The 21,196-nt window shown below is 43.8% G+C and overlaps 1 pseudogene; it reads right to left on the bottom strand.

The window, feature by feature from the left end:
• The window catches only part of LOC126229636 (dipeptidase 1-like), a 143,193-nt pseudogene that overhangs the window by 50,313 nt on the left and 71,684 nt on the right, over positions 1 to 21,196 (bottom strand).

Raw genomic sequence — 21,196 nt, 5'->3', positions numbered from 1 at the left:
CAAGCTTTTGCACTCTTACAAAAGAAGGTCGTAATCACCTTTGAGAGCAATTTCAAGCTTATATGTAATAATGGGAAATAATTACGGGGTTTCGAAAAAGTGATACTTTAATTGTGTTGCACAGAGTATCTCTCTTACAATTCTCAGGCTTTGTGATGAGACTTTCCTGGTGAGTTTATTAATTTTTTTCTTTCTTTTCCTTCGATTAACATGATATGTTACCTGAAACATCTGAGCTTCTATATATGGAGCTGTTGTACATATAAACACACTGTTCACAAAGTTGACAAACAAGCTAGGTAACTTAAAAACTACAGCGTCGAGATCAATGAAATTGCGGAAAAATGTCGCTAGAGCTCTCTCAGTCATGTAAAGATATTTGGAAGTCACGTGGCGTGAGGTTAGCAACACCATAGTTCCTTGTGGGATTGGCCCAACTTCACGAAATAAGTGAAGGAACTGGAAAAGTCAGTACGCTTCAATCAGCGAGCAGTTAATATGCATTTTGGTGGTGTTTTTTTATTAAAACATGGCCCGGTGGCAATGTTTGATGACCTCATAACGGGAAGGCCCGACGGGAAACTGGAATAAGGACGATGTGTGACCAGTGTCTATCATGCTCATAGTATAGTTGACAGTGAGGGAGAAAGGGGGTTTTTCCGCTTCTCAGAATAATCACGTTTCTCGTTGCAACATGTCAATGGTTGTGACTGGATGTTGCGTCATCTAGGCGAACGGTAGCACCAAGTCGATGGTGGTGGCCAGAGAGTCTGTCATCCAGGTGAATGGCTTTCCAAAGCATGGAATGTGTCAAGGACAGAGGCCAGTGGGAGCAGTACAATAGTGTAGGGACTATAACTTGGGCTTCCAATGGACCTGTGTTAGTAATCGAAGGCACTATGACAGTTGTGGACTACATGAACGCTACAGCAGACCATTTGCAGACCTTCGTTTTTGCTGTGTTGCCCAACGGTGACGGCGTTTACCAGCAGGATAACAGTCTGTGAGGTATGGCCATTATCATGCTACGATGGTTTGAAAAGCATGAAAGTAAACTTATATTCATGTCTTGGCCACCGAATTCAACCGATGATTTACGGAAATTGTGCTGCCTGTGGGTAGACATCCGATCTACTATCTCTAGATACTTTCCAAGGGCTTGCTGAATCCACGCCACACAAATAAACTGATGTATAGCGTTCCAAAGGTGGACCAACGCTGTATTAGGCAGTCGGTCATAGTGTTTCAGCTCATCAACGTATCTGCCAAAGAAATCAGAGTTCTCCAGGTGCATACCGTGCTCACACAGTAAGAAAAACACACTCCACACGATTTGTGGGTTGGGTTGTTCTGGGGGAGGAGACCAGACAACGGGGTCATCGGGCTTAAAGGATTAGGGAAGGATGGGGAAGGAAGTCGGCCGTGCCCTTTCAAAGAAACCTTATCGGCATGTGGCTGAAGCGATTTAGGGAGATCACGGAAAGCCGAATTCAGGATGGCCGGACGCGGGATTGAGCCGTCGTCCTCCCGAATGCGAGTCCAGTGTGCTAATCACTGCGCCACCTCGCTCGGTCACAGTTTTTGTTCCTGCTTTCGTGACCCAGCTACAAAGTGAATAGTGTGCCGTGCTATGTAATTCGTGGCTAGTCTAGCTTCCTAACCAGACCAGCTGGTTGTGTTAGCACTGCTTTATCGGTAGCGTGTCGATAGGAGGCATGGTCGACAGCATATGCGGGAGCGCTGGCATTGCTCCAGGCCTTGGTGAGACAATGCACAACCAGAGTGTGGCAGTCCCTTGCTCCGCTTCGAACGTGATACATCTCCTGGACGCTATTGAAGTCGCCTTGGCTGGGTACCCAGCGGTTGGCCAGCTAGTGAAGATCGGCAGTGAAGTTGGTCTTTTGGGGTAAGCCGGCCGCTGTGACCGAGCGGTTCTAGGCGCTTCAGTGTGGAACCGCGTGACCGCTACGGTTGCAGGATCGAATCCTGCCTCGGGCATGGATGTGTCTTAGGTTAGTTATGTTTACGTAGTTCTAAGTTCTAGGGAACTGATGACCTCAGATGTTAAGTCCCATGGTGCTCAGAGCCATTTGCACCATTTTCTTGGGGTAACCAGCACGAGAGCTGCAAAGGAGTAGGTATGGTGCAGTAGGTCTTTGCTGCATGAGGAGGAATGAGCGAGTTCGGAGCAGAGTCAAGAGATAGAGCATTGACAAGCTTGTGTACTATGGTTCGGTCAAGGGGACGTCACGAACAGTCAGCATAGTTTGTGGCCGCTGCGTGGAAACAGCAGCCTGGAAGAGTAGTTGGTGTCTTTTGCCAGCCGAAAGGACAGCAATTCCAGTGGAGTTGGTGGAAGGGGCTCCTCATATCAAGAGGAGCACTATGTAAGTGCTTTAGCAGCTGATGATTGGACCCTGTTGGTTTAATGTTTGATATAGTGCACTCTGTTGTGCACTCTGTGGTGCAATGTGTGTGTTGGCTAGCAACCAAACTTCACATGCAAGTTAGTAGTCGTTGTGTGACAAACTGTGGTTGCTGATTGAAAACAAATCGGAATTATTTATTTGTTGGCACAGCTTGTACTAAGAATTCCCAAGTTATTACCCTTGTGCACCAGCAATCTATTTGAACATGTGAATGTATGAGCATTATTGAGACATATGGGCAGGCAGTTTTGTAGAGTGTTGTGGGCAGCTTGTTGTGATAAGTGTCTACTGAAAGCAGCAGTAGTAATAGAACAATATATAGTTATGTACTATTTTAATGAGCCAAGCTAATTCTAAAACTTGTTGTGGCATCCTATGGCTAGTTGCAGAAGTTTTGCCCACTGTAATTACTCTTTACGGCCGAGGGCCATACATCGTGATTAATAATGTTGCCGCTCATACAATATGTACCCTAGGGCAAAGGTTGAATTTTAATTTTGATTATTGTATGAAAGATATTTCTCTTGTATTTAATGCTTGCACACTGATTAACGATCCTTACGAGCTATAAAAAGATATATTATTTTACAGTGATTGTATGATTATTCTAAGTTTGTAGCTGCAAACTGCTGAGATGAACCGTGTGAGTCCATGTATTGTGACAAATTCATTTTAACCGGGAAACTTTTTTCATTATCTGACACCCTCTGCATCTCGGCTTTAGATATTTGTCTGGGAGCGGCTGTTCTTCAGCACAGGAGTGACTTAAGGACTGTTAGGGAAGCGAGAAATCATTGTCACCCCTCTTTTGTGTATATATATATATATATATATATATATATATATATATATATATATATATATATATATATATATATGACATTTCTGTAACACAGTTTACGGCATTCGGCTATGCGGATGACTGGGCAGTAGCTAGCCAACACAAAACCTACGAAAGAACTCAAGAAATCCTAATGTTTGATCTAGACATTTTAAGCCAATATTTCCATGAACAGAGGCTACGAGCTACCTCAGATAAACCAGGAAATGATAATTTTCATCTCCACAATAGAATGACTCACAGAGTTCTTGATACCTATTTCGAGCGAAACAAACTTCAAATAACATGCATCCAAAATACCTTGGGATCCCTTTAGAAAGAACACATTCGTTTAAGAAGCGCTTGACACTCACATCTGCTGAGATCAAAGGCAGATATAACATTCTCCACAAAATCTATGGCACTAGCTGGGTATCGCCGGTAGACACTCTTACAAACATAGGTCACCATACTTTCAGGAGGGAAATGCACACTTGCGAGGTACCAGCCCCAGAAATGGATCACTCGAAAATCTGAGCTGTAATTCTGATAGTACATATATATGACTTCCTGAAAGTACAGATTTTAAACATGGGCGCCTACCGGTTGTCAGTCGCTCTGCTGCAGTGCCACCACTTGAAGACTGAGCTCGAAGTACTGTTTAGGAGAGTAAAAAGTTTATCAAACACTGTTTTTAGTTCACTACATCAAAGTGCGCGATTTCCAACCTGTTACTGATCCCGGAAATATTTTATTTTGAGCACTTTGATGTTACAGTCCTCAAATTCAGTGTAAATGAATGAAACGAATGGGTGTGTTTATTAAAGAAATAGCGTCGCGCTACATATTATCAACAATGCTGTAGTGCGCTATTTTCTTTGAATTTTAAAGCTGGTTCTGGTAAAGGAAAGTACATTTCCAGGAGATCCGCTATTCTTCAACGTGAATGGCACGATAATAGGTGTTCAGTTGCATAGATTTATTTATTTTGATTTTGAGGCGTATATATAGCTGCAGAATAAGAGTATCAGAATATTGTCAAAACTAATAATGTACATATATAAGCGTGAGGTTGACATCTTACTTATTCATAGTATTCACTATTTTTCGGTTGGCATAACATGAGTTCTGGAACAAGATGTCAAAACGAGTTGGTGAATATATCCACATCCCTCCTCCTCTTCCGTCGCCTTCAACATTCAGGGAATAGGACAGCTCCGGTTGTCGCCTCGCTGTACAGTAGTTCGAGCTCGGGCATTAGGCTTCCTCAGTGGGAAGGAGAGAGTGACAACCTGCCGGTGCTCGCCAAAGTTTTGAGACTGTATTATCAGAATGTCATAACTGTGTACTATCAGAATTATGTCCCAGATTTTCGAGCGAAATCGATTGCTGGCGCTCATATCTAGCGCGCGTGCTGTATTCTCATTAAAACAAGATGTCAAGTTGGTAATGTTTCCTTGTTAGAGTATCAGCACTCTCATTGGTGTTCTCAGCAGCAGAGTACTGTGGGTTTGTCTCGCTTAATAGCTCATGTGTGAAAAAAAAGTTTGTACAACTTAACGAAGCAATGCACATTGTTAGTAGGTCAATGCGATATACTCCTACATACTGGTTATCTGCCTTGACTCACATTCCACCTCCTGCTATCATATGGAAGAGTGCGCCACTCTGTGAATACCAGAAGACTGTTCATGATGCAAATTCCAATACTGAATGATAAACTCCCTGTGGAGGGAAAAAGAAAACATCAAGATGTCTCACTCTTATCGTAGCCATGATTCTTACGGGAAGTCCGCATGCTTAGCTGAATGCCGGCACGGTAGCTCAGCGTGTTCGATAAGAGACATGGCTAGTATCTGTAACAAGAAACTGACTGAAAGGACCAACAACTAACATCAACGGATGCCTTGTGACGTCCGCTACGACCAAATACGACGAAGAATGACGAACAAGGTGTAAAACAAAGGAAACGGTAACGTGTTTGCGGCGGCCCCGTGCGCGATGGAGATTTTCTCCACTCTTGGACTGGGTGTTCTGTTGCCCTCATAATCCTTTCATCATCAGCGACGAGCAAGTCGCCCAGTGTGGCGTCACCTGAAATAAGACTTGCAACTCGGTGGCCGAAGTTCTCCGGATGGGGCCTTCCGGCCATCAATACCACACGATCATTCTACTTTTTTTCTTTACTGGAAATGAATTTAGTGCCACCAATGAATGGATAGGCTGTTGGCACCAAAACTTTCTTCCAAAATGACTGCAGCTGCCATATATCCAGGAGAGAGACCTCGGATTTGAGCAGCCTCGGGCAATTTGGACTACCCTGAACCGCATCCGAACGGCCCACGGAATATGTGCAGACACTGTCCACGAGTGGGGAAAAATCTTGTGATGTGGGGCGGTATGACAGACGGTTGTACATGTTGTAAGATCATGTCCCGAAAGTATCTACATGGGTCTTTTCGAAGATTGCTTGTCTGTAACGAGTAGTGAAACGCACTGGTATTCGCCTGTAGATGTTGCCATTTGTGTTACATTATGCTTCAGATCTGTGTTGAAATCGTGATATGTAGTATCTGCATAGTTGTTCTTGTGATTTAAAAGCTCATAATGCATGTCATGTGATAATTAAAATATTTATTATTCTGTAGTCCAGATGTATTTTCGTTCTCGTTCTTTCTCATTCTTCGTTATGCCTACTTAGAGAGCGTGTGTGAGCTTGTTAGCTGGGTCTGAAAGCTTTATTTTCTTGTTCTCTCCCCAGACTCTCTTTATGGATTCGTTGTGTTTCTTCTTGCGTTCCTCTGTCCACTTTTTCCAGTGTGTGTTTCAGCTTACTCTGCGAATATTTGCAACTAGGAATCCGAAGACTTTGGATTAACTGATGGTATCTCCTGTGGCTTTTATTTCTCGTAAGTCCTGATGAACTTCTTCTAACCAAGTAAGTTGTAACTTTCTTGAATTTATTATATTAAGTAGATTTTTTCTGTTAAGCTAGTACTCATTCTGTAGATGTTACCATCGATTTTCAAGCGTCTTCTATGTACTGTATCAGTGAACTTGTCTAATGCAGTGTATAGGTCCGTAGCTTTTCTTGAAATCCATATGATAATTGTAATAATGGGACCATACATTTTTCTTATAGTTATTCGGCCTCTTCATGCAATTTGAATGGCCCCCTGAGGATGTTTATGATGCATATAGTGCTCCAGGTAAGGCAACTGTCTTGTAATGCCAAATTTTCGCGTTACGAGATATCACTCGCTACGAGACATCACTCGTATATTGTAGTAATTTCGTGTTATTCTCTACGCTTTCTGGAGTTTGGTGGCTATTTCTAAATGTAGTCGATATGGTACTGTGATTTCTCCGACATATTCAAAAGAAGACACATGTAAATTTCTCCCATATTTCTTTTATAGTGGAGATCTTCTAATTCTTTTCACGTAAATTTTCAATCAAGTGAGTCTTCTCATTTGATATGAAAATACGCGCACTATCTCGACATGCTCCCCGACCGACCCACATTCCCGCCTAGCGCCACATATACACTTACTGTCCATGTCCTCCAGGCCCACTAATTTTAGATTCCCGCCGGAGGTCGAAAGTAAATGTGCTTCCGTAATGAAGATTGTGAATTCATAGTCCATCGAGATGAATCAATTGTATGAATGCTTGGTGTCTCTTCTTTCGGAGATGTCATATAAGTGCTACGCACTTGTCTTTCAAAAATGGTTCAAATTGCTCTGAGCGCTATGGGACTCAACGGCTGAGGTCATCAGTCCCCTAGAACTTAGAACTACGTGAACCTAACTAACCTAAGTACATCACACACATCCATGCCCGAGGCCGAATTCGAGCCTGAGACCGTAGCGGTCGCGCGGTTTCAGACTGTAGTGCCTAGAACCGCTCGGCTACACAGGCCGGCACTTGTCTTTTAGTTTCTGTCCAGAGGTCCCGATGTTTTAGCCTCGACTTCTTTCCCTCATTGTCTGATGAATTACTCTAATACAGTGTTAAACAGAAGCCGGGAGAGGTCATCCCCTTATCGAACGCATGTACATACTGCAAAAGCATCAGACATATCACCGAGAAACTTAACCTGTGACGCTGTGTCTGTGAGTTACTGGCATATTAGTTCTTTAAACTTCCTGTTTACCGTGAGCTATTATAAAGTGTTTAAAACGGTTCGCCTGTCGACAGAGTTGTACGTCTTCTTGAGATCCACAAGGGTGATGTATGTGTTGGTACTTTGACGTCTCCTTAATATGGATTTCAAACAGCAAATCTGCTCAGCACTCGATCTGTTTTTCCTAATTCTGCTTATTGCTAACCATTATTTTGGGTTTAATAAATTAATTGTTAAATTGGACCCCGCGCCTGCCCAGCCCCTGGCCAGAGCCCCAATCCACCTGCCCTGCGCCACATCAGAGACGAAGACGTCTTGTCTGAATGCCGTCCCGAGTGGTACTTTTAACGAAACTCGCATCTTGCTGCAGAAGCCGGTATTAGTGGACTTAGTGACGCGCGACCCGCGGCCGTTGTTTCAGCACACTGGCAGAGACGTGCGGCGGTGAGCGGTAGGCAGCCCGCGGTACAGACCTGTGCGCCGACGAGCCCGCGCCGCAGCCGGGACAGGTCGGTGTGCGACCAGGCGCTGCTGGCCCACGGCTCGACGCGGCGCAGGTCCTCCGTCAGGTTGACGGCCGACAGCAGGCCGCGGCAGTAGAGGCGCACGTTCCACGCCAGGTCGTTGTGCCTGCACACGCGAGGAAGTGGGTACTCAGATGGGCTGAGCTGCAGCATGCGTTAATACGCTACACAAAACAGCAGGCAGCGGCAGCAGGCGGCGCTGCTGTTACAGCAACAACCGAGAATCCCACAAACGAAATATGAAAAAAAAAACCATTGCCTCAATCGTATTAATGGATAACATATAACTGAATATTAATTTCTAAATCCGCAGGAATTTCCGGTTAATACGCAATATGGATCTGAGCGTAAAGCTCCATCGTCAGTTGACATCAAATACACTCCTGGATATTGAAATAAGAACACCGTGAATTCATTGTCCCAGGAAGGGTAAACTTTATTGACACATTCCTGGGGTCAGATACATCACATGATCACACTGACAGAACCACAGACACATAGACACAGACAACAGAGCATGCACAATGTCAGCACTAGTACAGTGTATATCCACCTTTCGCAGCAATGCAGGCTGCTATTCTCCCATGGAGACGATCGTAGAGATGCTGGATGTAGTCCTGTGGAACGGCTTGCCATGCCATTTCCACCTGGCGCCTCAGTCGGACCAGCGTTCGTGCTGGACGTGCAGACCGCGTGAGACGACGCTTCATCCAGTCCCAAACATGCTCAATGGGGGACAGATCAGGAGATCTTGCTGGCCAGGGTAGTTGACTTACACCTTCTAGAGCACGTTGGGTGGCACGGGATACATGCGGACGTGCATTGTCCTGTTGGAACAGCAAGTTCCCTTGCCGGTCTAGGAATGATAGAATGATGGGTTCGATGACGGTTTGGATGTACCGTGCACTATTCAGTGTCCCCTCGACGATCACCAGTGGTGTACGGCCAGTGTAGGAGATCGCTCCCCACACCATGATGCCGGGTGTTGGCCCTGTGTGCCTCGGTCGTATGCAGTCCTGATTGTGGCGCTCACCTGCACGGAGCCAAACACGCATACGACCATCATTGGCACCAAGGCAGAAGCGACTCTCATCGCTAAAGACGACACGTCTCCATTCGTCCCTCCATTCACGCCTGTCGCGACACCACTGGAGGCGGGCTGCACGATGTTGGGGCGTGAGCGGAAGACGGCCTAACGGTGTGCGGGACCGTAGCCCAGCTTCATGGAGACGGTTGCGAATGGTCCTCGCCGATACCCCAGGAGCAACAGTGTCCCTAATTTGCTGGGAAGTGGCGGTGCGGTCCCCTACGGCACTGCGTAGGATCCTACGGTCTTGGCGTGCATCCGTGCGTCGCTGCGGTCCGGTCCCAGGTCGACGGGCACGTGCACCTTCCGCCGACCACTGGCGACAACATCGATGTACTGTGGAGACCTCACGCCCCACGTGTTGAGCAATTCGGCGGTACGTCCACCCGGCCTCCCGCATGCCCACTATACGCCCTCGCTCAAAGTCCGTCAACTGCACATACGGTTCACGTCCACGCTGTCGCGGCATGCTACCAGTGTTAAAGACTGCGATGGAGCTCCGTATGCCACGGTAAACTGGTTGACACTGACGGCGGCGGTGCACAAATGCTGCGCACCTAGCGCCATTCGACGGCCAACACGCGGTTCCTGGTGTGTCCGCTGTGCCGTGCGTGTGATCATTGCTTGTACAGCCCTCTCGCAGTGTCCGGAGCAAGTATGGTGGGTCTGACACACCGGTGTCAATGTGTTCTTTTTTCCATTTCCAGGATTGTAGTTATGGAAACTAACAATAAGGAGACAAAAGTCGCAACTCGTCATGGCATGGACTCAAGTAGTTCAAATGGCTCTAAGTACTATAGGACTTCTGAGATCATCAGTCCCCTAGACTTAGAACCACTTAAACCTGACTAACCTAAGGACACCACACACATCCATGCCCGACGCAGGATTCGAACCTGCGACCGCAGCGGTCGCTCGGGTTCCAGACTGTAGCGCCTATTATCGCACGTCCACTCCGGCCGGTTAAGTCCACGAATGGCTACGTATGGCTTCCAAGTAGCCGAACATAATAATTTCCAGTCAATGACCGGTTCTGTGGTACCAGAGGACGCAGTCCATCCCTTGTAAACGCAGTCCATACTATTGTGGAGGCACCACCTGCTTGCACAGTGCCCTGTTCACAACTTTAGTTTGTTGGTCTGCGCCACACTCGAGCCCTACCATCAGCTCTTACCAACAGAAATTGACACTCATATAACCACTGTTTGCCAGTCATGTAGGGTCCAGCAGATATGGTCACGATCCGAGGACCGGTGCTGCAGACGATGTCACTCTGTTAGCAGACTCTCGCGTCGGTTGTCTGCTGCCATAGCCCATTACGCCAAATTTTACCGCAATATCTCGACGGATACGTTCGTCCTACGTCCCTCGTTGATTTCAGCGGTTATTTCGCGCAGTGTTGCCTGTCTCTTAGGACTGACACTTTTAAGCAAACGCCACTGCTTTCAGTCGTTAAGGCCGCCAGCCACTGCGATGCCAGTGGTGAGAGGTAATCACTGAAATTTGGTTTTCTCGGCACACCCTTCACACTGTTGATATAGGAATACTGAATGCCCTAACGATTTACAAAATGAGTCTTCCCATTCGTCTAGCTCCAAGTGCCATTACGCCTTCAAAAACCATTTCACGTGAATCATCTGAGTACAAACGACAGCTCCGCAAATACACTACCCTTTTAGACGTCGTGTACGCGATACCACCGAAACCTTTATATGTGTGTACCAATATCCCATTACTTGTCACCTCGCTGTAAACGTCTGATGCTCCTGCCAGTCAGTCATGGCGTTCACACCCACGTAAAACAAACGCATAGAAGCACACGACCAGCAAACACGTCTCCTGCCTGCCCGACCATCACACATTTACGTTTCCATAATGATTTAGTGGCAACTGAAGATGAAGTTATGTTCTTCAAAACCAGTCGTATAACAAACAAAAGTTAGTGGCAACTGAAGCGTATTTTTTAAAATTCCGGATGTTCGCCTGATTAAAAATGTTTGTCTGTATAAGTGTCTTATTCTATTGTGATCTCATTTTATCGCATGGCATATTGTCTATGTCGACGTAAAAGTGGGAACAAACTATAATAATGTGTTTAATTTATGGTCTCTATTCGTGTAAATTTCTGTTCTGAATGAGTGCAACGTATGATGAAAAAACTTAATTCTAACTTCGTTTGAAGAAAAAGAGATGATGTAGCTAGAAGGATAACGTGTAAGTGAAGCGGAATGCGCTAATTTTGTAAACTTTCATCCGTTTTATACGAAATAGTGAAATGGCATGGAAAGGGAAAGGTCTGGTAGGAAACTGGTGACTTGTAGCGCCACGGGGCACCGTGGAAATGCAGTGGTGAAGGTTGAAAACACGTATTTACCGCTTCCCACGAATGATTTCCTTAACCGTTTCTTCTTCTTCTCCTTTTTGTTCACATTGTTCGTCATTCTTTGTCGACTTTGGTTTGGGCGTACATCAGATGACACGCCTTGAAGTTCATCGTTGAATACTTCCCTCGATTTCTTTTATTACAGAAGTCAGCGGGCCCTCTGACCTTACACACAGAGCTAGCGCGCCTGCGTTTCGACCATGCGGACAAGGTCCCCGACCGATGCTAATTTCCAGCTTATCGCCCGGTGCAGTGCAACGTCCCTCGTCCATTAACGGCCTAGTCGCAAATTATTCATTCCTGTGGGAGTTCGGAGAATATTAGTTCATCAACAGTGTGGCAAACATCATGGATCTGTCACGGTAACACAGAAAAGTAGACATATACGAGTGATGTCTGTTCTGTAAACAAACACACAAACACACAAACACACACACACACACACACACACACACACACACACATATACATACACATTTCATGTGGTTGTGCAAGAGTTAGGAGTGAAGAGTTAATTTTAACCTTGGATTATCGTGAGAGAAATTTCAGGGTGTCGACCATTAGAATCTGCAATTGCAGTCTTGGACTTTAGGAGACGAAGAGGATTAACGAGCAGAAGAACGATTACAGGGAAAGTGTGAACGGCGTTATAACAATACCGCAAGATGTTCTACGGCAAAAGAGCTTTTTTCAAATCTGGGCGAAAAGCACTTACAGTGTCAGCTGCTCTTCTGCTGCGTGCTGCTGTCGGCAGTTCGTTTCCGTTGATGGTAGTCAGCCGGGTGGAAATATACACCAGTCGCTCAGAACCACCGAATCTAATGACTTGTTTCGGCGTAATATTCGAATTGACTGTTTTTGTTTTCTTCATAGAAAGCGCAGCACTGGCGATTACTGATCTGGCTGTTATTGATTACAAAGTTGCTCACTGGCTGTCGTATGTTGTTTTCTTTGTATTGTTTGCTTCTCGGAATCAACAAAGTAAGAGCATATGGACTATCAGACCAATTGTGTGATTGGATTGAAGAGTTCCTAGATAACAGAACGCAGCATGTCATTCTGAATGGAGAGAAGTCATCCGAAGTAAGAGTGATTTCAGGTGTGCCGCAGGGGGGTGTCGTAGGACCGTTGCTATTCACAATATACATAAGTGACCTTGTGGTTGACATCGGAAGTTCACTGAGGCTTTTTGCGGATGATGCTGTGGTATATCGAGGGGTTGTAACAATGGAAAATTGTACTTAAATGCAGGAGGATCTGCAGCGGATTGACGCATGGTGCAGGGAATGGCAATGGGATCTCAATGTAGACAAGTGTAATGTGCTGCGAGTACATAGAAAGAATGATTCCATATCATTTAGCTACAATATAGCAGGTCAGCAACTGGAAGCAGTTAATTCCATAAATTATCTGGGAGTACGCATTAGGAGTGATTTAAAACGGAATGATCATATAAAGTTGATCGTCGGTAAAGCAGATGCCAGACTGAGATTCATTGGAAGAATCCTAAGGAAATGCAATCCGAAAACAAAGGAAGTAGGTTACAGTACGCTTGTTCGCCCACTACTTGAATACTGCTCAGCAGTGTGGGATCCGTACCAGATAGGGTGGATAGAGGAGATTTGAGAAGATCCAACTGAGAGCAGCGCGCTTCGCTACAGGATCACTTAGTAATCGCGAAAGGGTTACGGAGATGACAGATAAACTCCATTGGAAGACTCTGCAGGAGATACGCTCAGTAGCTCGGTACGGGCTTTTGTTGAAGTTTCGAGAACATACCTTCATCCAAGTGTCAAGCAGTGTAATGCTCCCTCCTACGTATATCTGTAACCTCATCCTCACTTATGGACCTTAATGAAAGTGAAAAATTAAACCGCGTGTACCTAACGGAAATTTGGGAAAAGCAATCGTCACCGAAGTTAATCTGTCGGTAAACAGGGAGGAAAGGGTTACATCTAAATGAAAGGAAAAATGCAGATGAAACTGGTGGAAATTAATTTTGAAAACGGGTAAAGTTAATAAAGAAAGTAAATGTGCGGCTGTTACGTTAACAATTAACTAGCGGTAATTAGATATTTGAGATTTGGGGAAATTTACAGTCGCCAGTCCTATGGACAATTACTATAGTTACTGAAAAAGAAAGGTTATTACACATATAACTAGCACTAGAAGCGTGACAACTGAAGGTTGACACGTGTAGTGCGAAAACTGAAACTTAGTCAGATGTAATAAATTTCGCTACACTCTGACTTAATTTAGCAAAGGAATGAATAAAACCGGAAAATTGAAAGTTAATTTAGTGACTGAAATTAATAGTGAGCTTTGTTTCTGAAGCACATCGAAATTCAGTAAAATACGGTTAGCCTTGGGCTACCTCAACAATCATTTCAAAAGCTACTTGAATCTACGCATTTTAGAAATAAGATATTTAACTATGAACTAAGATATTTAACTATGAACTTAAATGATTCTGAACAATTAACAATAGTAAAATTTAGTGCATACCAAGCTGGGCTGCAGTCACAGGTAAGCTAAAATACGGTAACAAAACTCGCACTCTTAATTTGTGCTTGTGTAAACTAAATATTGTAGCCAGCTATGAATACCTTAACTGAACTTTGAAATTAAAGCAGTGAAATCGAATGATATTACTTTAATGCTGACGTTTGAATTTCAACCACACTCGGGTTCATTCCGGAAAAGGAAGGGACCCTGCTAGGTTATGCAATTGGGACAATGAGCAACGAAGGTTCATGCTACGTTGCTGTAATTTAGTGAGAAAAATTTAACAGTTTGAAAAGCTGAGGTCTGCCATACAGTTCTAAAACTTTACGTGCTACCAGTCTTCCTTGTTGGTTGATTGAAGGTTTGAAGTCATCGATCGAGGAGGTGGCGACAGTCACTCATTGTCGGCCGTCGCTGTTGCAGAAGCTGGATTTTGGCGCACATTCTTCTCGACACGGTCTCCAGCCGAAACGCGGCAACTCGCTGGAGCGTCACACAACACACCTGCTCCACTGCCCTCCTCCAGCCAGACTCTGCTCTGCCCGCGCTCCACGCGGAAGAGTTAACACTACCAAAGATCCTATACACTTTGATTCTCCACACGACCTATCGATGTATTCGTTCGGTAGCACAGTTTTCCCTAGGCAACACCCAGCGTAAAAATAAAAATAATATTTACAAAACAAACCAATTGTACATCGACATATATATATATATATATATATATATATATATATATATATATATATATATATATATATATAGTAAAACAATTACAATATATAAAGACACAGAAACGTCATATCTTCAGGTAACAAAATAAGGAAAAAAATTTATAGTACAATAGATGGGAATAGGAGGATATGCATTTCCGGCGTTACATGTGCCCCACATTGTCTGAGGACGTTCGTGTAACGTAAACAGACTCAGAAAATGTCCCCAAAAAAAAAAAAGAAAACAGCGGAAATGCTAATGCTCAAAACATCAAGAAATTTTAGAATTAGGCTGATTAACCATAAACCAATTTTTAGACCATATAATTTTGTGGAGACACTCCTAATCTTATTCCACTCTGTCATCTTACACAAAAGAAAACAGGTCGACAGCATATTAAATTTAATAGAAAACATAGAAAACAGTTTAGCTATTCTAAAATCATCAAAATTCCTAACAGTATCAAGAAATGGAATTCTATTTACAAAATTCACCAGAGTACATGGTCATAAAAAAGCAGGGATATCAAAATACGCAAATTAATAATTAATTACATAGAATACACATTTTATATAACCTTTTCATAATTAATATTCTCGTCATGAGAGTCCACTTAACGCTAAACAAGAAAATAATATACAGCAGATCGACAAGAACATAAATATTGACAACTGCATTCTTTCACATACGCTGTCCGGGAAGAAAAACAACTCCGTCCTCCGTACCCGCAAGTAAAAAGAATGCCGACAGCGGCACAAGACGCGACAGCGGCACAAGAGCCGACAGCGGCTCCACCTCGCCAGTGTTGTTGCGCCCGCCTGTGCGGCACGCTTGATCTCACTCGCCCTTGTAACGGCATTTCCAGAACGTCCGTTTCACTGAATTCTTTCGGAAAAACTCACTCCAGAGTAATCTCAAGAAGTCCATTAATACTATCACAGTGGATAACACAACACTGTCCATCATCACACGCATGCACTAGCCTGAAACTTAAAACAGCGTCTAAGTACATCGGCAATGACTAGTAAATCACAGATTTATGAAATCTTACAGTTAGTTCCAAAACATATTTACATTCCTTAATCTACTGTGACTCAGCTGAAAACTTAAACTAGTAGCTTGGATTTTTCAATTGGTTACTAATCAGTTACTCTTAAATCATTTAATCAAAATTAATTACTTATTAATGACAACTTCTTTAACGGCCTCTAGGTCAGGCAAAAGCATGGCAACATGGCACATCCTTAAATCATACACTCTATATTTACATACTGTACTAATTACCCTTTCTGTGGTATTAATCAATCCTTGGTTGGTACAATTTCAGGTCTACAATGTTCCGTATACCTAATAGCTTTCCAGAGCTTGGATACTCTAAGCAATAAGCATTTGTGTGAGGTATACCAACGACTTTATATGGTTCATTATAAACAAACTTAAATTTAGAGATTTCACTGTCTATCTCGCTCGATTTCTCATGAGCTTTTACAAGTACTAAGTCTCCGATTGCAAACTTAGCAAAACGCGCTTTAGCGTCATGACGACGTATGGGAGCATCGGCTTTTAGCTACATTATTTCTCGCAAACGATCTTTTTTCACATCAATACTAATGTCAATCCGTGGAGGGATTTGATTATCTCTTCCACTAAACTTTTACTTCTGTCATCTAACAGGATTTCCTCTGGAGGAAATCCCGTAGACTCATGTCTCAAGGTATTCACAATTCTCTCAAATTCTGCTACATATTTGCCCCCTGCTCTATGGTTGTGGTGGCAATAGGTACGGCAAAGTCGGCCTAGCTCGCGCATATACCTCTCAGCGGGATTTACAGCCGGACAGTAAGCTGAAATATGGATCACTTCGACCCCATTACTTGCCATGCCTTCATTCCACAACTTAGAAGTAAATTGTTCCCCATTGTCTCATAGAATCGCCATGGGTTTACCAATATGAACAAAATAATCGTTCACAAGCTTGCTATAAACCGCTTTGGCTGTATCTTTCCTAATCGGGCACAGTTTGATGAACTTGGAAAAAGCTTCTAGCACTACTAAAATGTAGGCAAAGTTTCCTGATGATTTGGGCAGAGGTCCGTACAAGTCCACACACAGTAATTCAAAGGTGTCGTTAGGCCTTATACTTTGCATAGGACCACGACTCGTACAGTTGGTAACCTTCACCTTCTGACATAAATCGCAAGTTTTCACTCTGTCAGTAACGCGTTTTAACATGTTAAAATGCACTACTTCACTAAGCTTTTCCGTACATTTCTTTGGTCCACAGTGACCATACGCCAAATGGTAGTAGTCTATTATTTCCGTGACGTATTTGGTGGGCCAGCATACCCACCAAATATTACTAACTACACCCTTACGTATGTACAAGATATGATCGTATATCTTGTAATACTTTCTTAATTTCTCTCCTTCTGGACTCCTTTCGTAATATCGGGTTTTCACCATATTGAAACAACCGTCCTCGTTCTGATGACGACGTAGATTCTTACAGATGTTCACTACTAATTTACGTCCCTGAACTTCTTTAAAATAGTATAATTTGACCACTCCATCTGACTCATCTTTCAATACATCTTGATTAGACTCGTGCAACCGCGACAGTGCATCCGCTACGCAATTGTCGGTCCCTTTTACGTAACAGATGTCACAGTTGAATTGCTGTAAATACAGCGACCACCTAGTCAGTCTTTCGTGAAGTAGTTTACAATCCTTCAGATAAGTGAGCGCCTTATGGTCCGTATGAATAATCACCTTACGGTCCCATAGGTAACCCTTGAACTTCCTGAATCCCCACACGATAGCGAGACACTCCTTCTCATAAATCGTGTAGTTTCGCTCACTTTTTGATAAAGTTCGACTCGCGAACGCTATCGTCCGGTGTTCTTTATCCTCTCCTTTACCAACTTCTTGGAACAGTTCTACCCCCACCCCGTAATTCGACGAATCCGTTCCCAGATGGAAGGGTAGCGATAAATCAGGATGAAATGGTATGTTAGATCTTAAAAACTCGTCTTTTAATCTCTCGAAAGCGGCCTGACATCCGTCAGTCCACACAAACGGAAAACTTTTGCGTAAGAGGTTATTCAAATATTCATCATTAAACACTTGTCCTTTTACAAATTTACGGTAAAATCCTGTGAGCCCTAGAAAACTTTTTAACTGTGTATGGCCTAGATTCTTCTTCGAGTTCTATTTGCCAGTAACTAGCCGTCAGATCGAGGCTAGTCATGAACTTAACGTCATGAAAACGTTGCAAAATCTCCTCCATACTCTCTGATCTGTCTGTTTCGCGTTGAACGACCCTATTCAGCGTGCGTGTGTCAATCACAATACGCACACTACCATCCCGTTTTGCTACAATGACCAAACCGTTATTGTATGGACTCGTACTTCTTTCAATCACTCCCCATTCGATCATCTTATCTATCTCCCGTTGCACTGCTTCCTTTTTGGACAGCGGTATAGCATACGGTCTCACGAAGAATGGTTCGTGCGGAATTACATGCAACTTGCATTTATATCCTTCCACAAGTCCCGGTTTGTCTGAAAACACACTCTTATTCCTCATTATTGCTTCATACAGGCCTCTTCTTTGTTCGTGTGTTACGTTTGACACACCGTCTACAATACTTTCCAATTCACTTTCTACACTATTACCAATGCCGAGATTCCTCACGTTACAGTAGTTCAAATTCATACCTACGTCAATGGCATCCGGCCAATTAACAACGTGTATAAGCTGCTACTGCCTATGCACACCATCTCCTGCCTCGTCAAAACTAGCTACTATTGTTTTATCTTGTGACGTACATATCAAAGTTTTGCTTTCGCAATTAATCACTGCACGGTACTTTAATAGGCAATCTAACCCGATAATTACTTCCGTAGTTAAGTCTGGCACGACGACAAACTCTTGTTCAAATCGTGCCCCACATATCTCGAAGTTGACAAAAATCTGTTGTGTGACCAGTTTACTGGCCTTCCCAGTAGCACCGATAATTTTCACTCCTATTATTAGCTTAACTACGATACCAGGTCTGTCTTTCAGTAACTCAAATATTTTCCCTGATACAGCACTCAATTCTGCACCGGTGTCAATCAACACGTTTAGTTGTAGGCCGTGCATATTAACAGACACTGCTATCTGTCTACACTTATCCTCGACTGTTTCTTTATTTTCCCACAGTAAATCCTCGTCTATATTCAGGTAATTCCAGAAAAAAACATCCGGCTTTGATCCTAAATCCGGTTTATCTGGCGGCTTTTTCAGCCTCTGTTCACATACAGTCTTAATTTCAACACATTTGTCCTGAGGCTTAGTCTGTAGCTTCGCCTCCAATACCGAAACCTTTTCCTGTAACTCGTCAACTAGTGAGTGTTGCTTTGCTATCAATTCACTAATTGTCACCTTCGTTGATTCCTCTTTGGTCAGATTGATCTCATCTGCCAATCTAGCTGGAGGAATGTGCCTAGTAGTATCTGCAGTTACTTCCTCTGGATCTGCGCAACCCAAACTGCTATCGTCCGACCGTATAACGTCAGCTCTAACCTCATACACGCTGTAATCTGCGTGGTTTTCTACCAATCGTGTCCGGCTATCACTAAAATTCTCACAATCTTTCTCCATAATACTTTCGCAATGTTTAAACTGGAGTTTTGCGTCGGATGGGTCGGCTACATCTAGCACTATAATTTTCGGTAAGGTGTGCCGGTTAGGGCCAGAACTTTCCGTTACTACTTCAACATCCAACTCCTGCGGGACGAAACACGGCGAATCTTGCTCGTGCTCCCCATTAACATCAATTATTTCTGGTAAAGTCTGCCGGTTAGGGCCAGAACTTTCTCTCACTTCACAAACACTATCTTCCTGCGGGACGAAACGTGGCAAATCCTGCCCGCGCACCCCATAAACACTTCTCCCATACAGGTCCCTAGAATCTCTTAGTTCGTCGTATAAGCGACCGAACTGCCTTAACCAGACCTCATCCCTCTCTGCATCCCCTCGCTCGATGACGGACGTTTTATCCGACATCTGATCTTCTCTCAACACTTGCGAATCATTCTTAAACTCAATCTCCAGTTCCGCTGTTGGTGTTACAGCTGCCACTTTATAATCGATTTCCGGAAGACTGCTTAAATTGTTCTCACTGACAGTGAATATATTTTCTGCTGCCGTGTCTACAGCTGATCTACTGCTTGTGGGCGCACTCCTTTCTCCTGACACTGGCACACTCTCCCGCCGTTGATTGTTCCATACGGAATTTTCATAACGACGACACCTGGGTTTTCTCCTGTTATTGGGCCGCCAAAATTTCTCCACGCCCGGTCGGCCCCTCACCGGCGCTGCTAATGGTTTCCTTGTCTCGTCCCAGCAGATACGTTCCCCGGATGCTGCTGAGGCGGCTGATCACACCCTCTGGCGTTATTACTATTCTGAGAAGCCCATATCTCGCTAGTATGATACTGGTTTCCGTCATTCCTGTTATTATTTGCATTGTACCGATTGTCATTACGGCCCGAACCACTATTGTTATTGCTGCCAAGATTGCGGTATCCCTTATTCCCATAGTTATCATTGTTGTGGTTGCTGTGGTACCCGCTGTTATTACCACGGCCTCTACAACTGTCGCGATAATTGCGCCAATTGTCCTCGTCCTCAACTCTTTCCAGGAAATCATTGATTGTCCTGTAATTGCTTCCCACATAGCGTTTTGTATCATCTGGAAGCTTCTTGTAGAGTTCCCAGACTATTTCGGATTCTGTGCGGCGATCGCGCAAATATTCCAACTTGCGGACCAAGCCCTCACAAAACTCCTTCATAGAGCAGCTCGAATTCGCATCGAAAGGCCTCGCTACTACAAATTCGCGCCAGACTCTTTGTTGTTTTTGCTCTGACCAGTATCCAGCCAGAAACAAATTTTTAAACTCGTCAAAATTCAGATTCGTGATGTTGAGGTTTAAGGCCCAAAGCTTGGCATCACCAGCCAACACGTCAATAACGGCATTAATTTTTCTCTCATTAGTCCATGACCTGGGTAAAACTCTTTCACAATTTTTAATGAAATCCGTCGCGTGTATACCGCCTTTTTTCAAGGGTCGAACCGCTCCTCTTTCATCAACAATTCAGAACTATGTGCACAGATTGGCACATAGCTCTGTTGTTCGTCAAGTTTCTTTTCTAATTCCGACACTCTCGTAATTACTTGGCAAGTGGTTGTCGCAAGCGTTTCCACTTCCCTCTTTTTCTCTTCGCAGGTACTAGCCTGCTTCCTCACTTTGGTATCTACTTCGGATACTAAAGCCTTTAAAGTTTTCCCCTTCTGTTGATCCTCTTTCTTCACTAATTGAATTTGTTCCGTCACCTTATCCTCGATGATCGGAGCAACTGCTTCTCCTACACTTTCCTCGCTTCTGCTAATTTCGGAATCAAAACGAGTATTTATGCTTGCAATTTTTGCCTGAACCCATACCATTTCCTATTTAAGATTACAGATTTCGGTATTAATCATAACAATATGTTCATTGATTTTATCAAATTTTGTGTTAACAACGCCAACATTGTTGCTAACAACATTAATAGCTTTGTTCTG

This window comes from Schistocerca nitens, unplaced genomic scaffold, assembly GCF_023898315.1.
Source record: "Schistocerca nitens isolate TAMUIC-IGC-003100 unplaced genomic scaffold, iqSchNite1.1 HiC_scaffold_376, whole genome shotgun sequence".
Taxonomy (NCBI): Eukaryota; Metazoa; Arthropoda; class Insecta; order Orthoptera; family Acrididae; genus Schistocerca; species Schistocerca nitens.
This window is presented reverse-complemented; position numbering and strand designations above follow the sequence as displayed.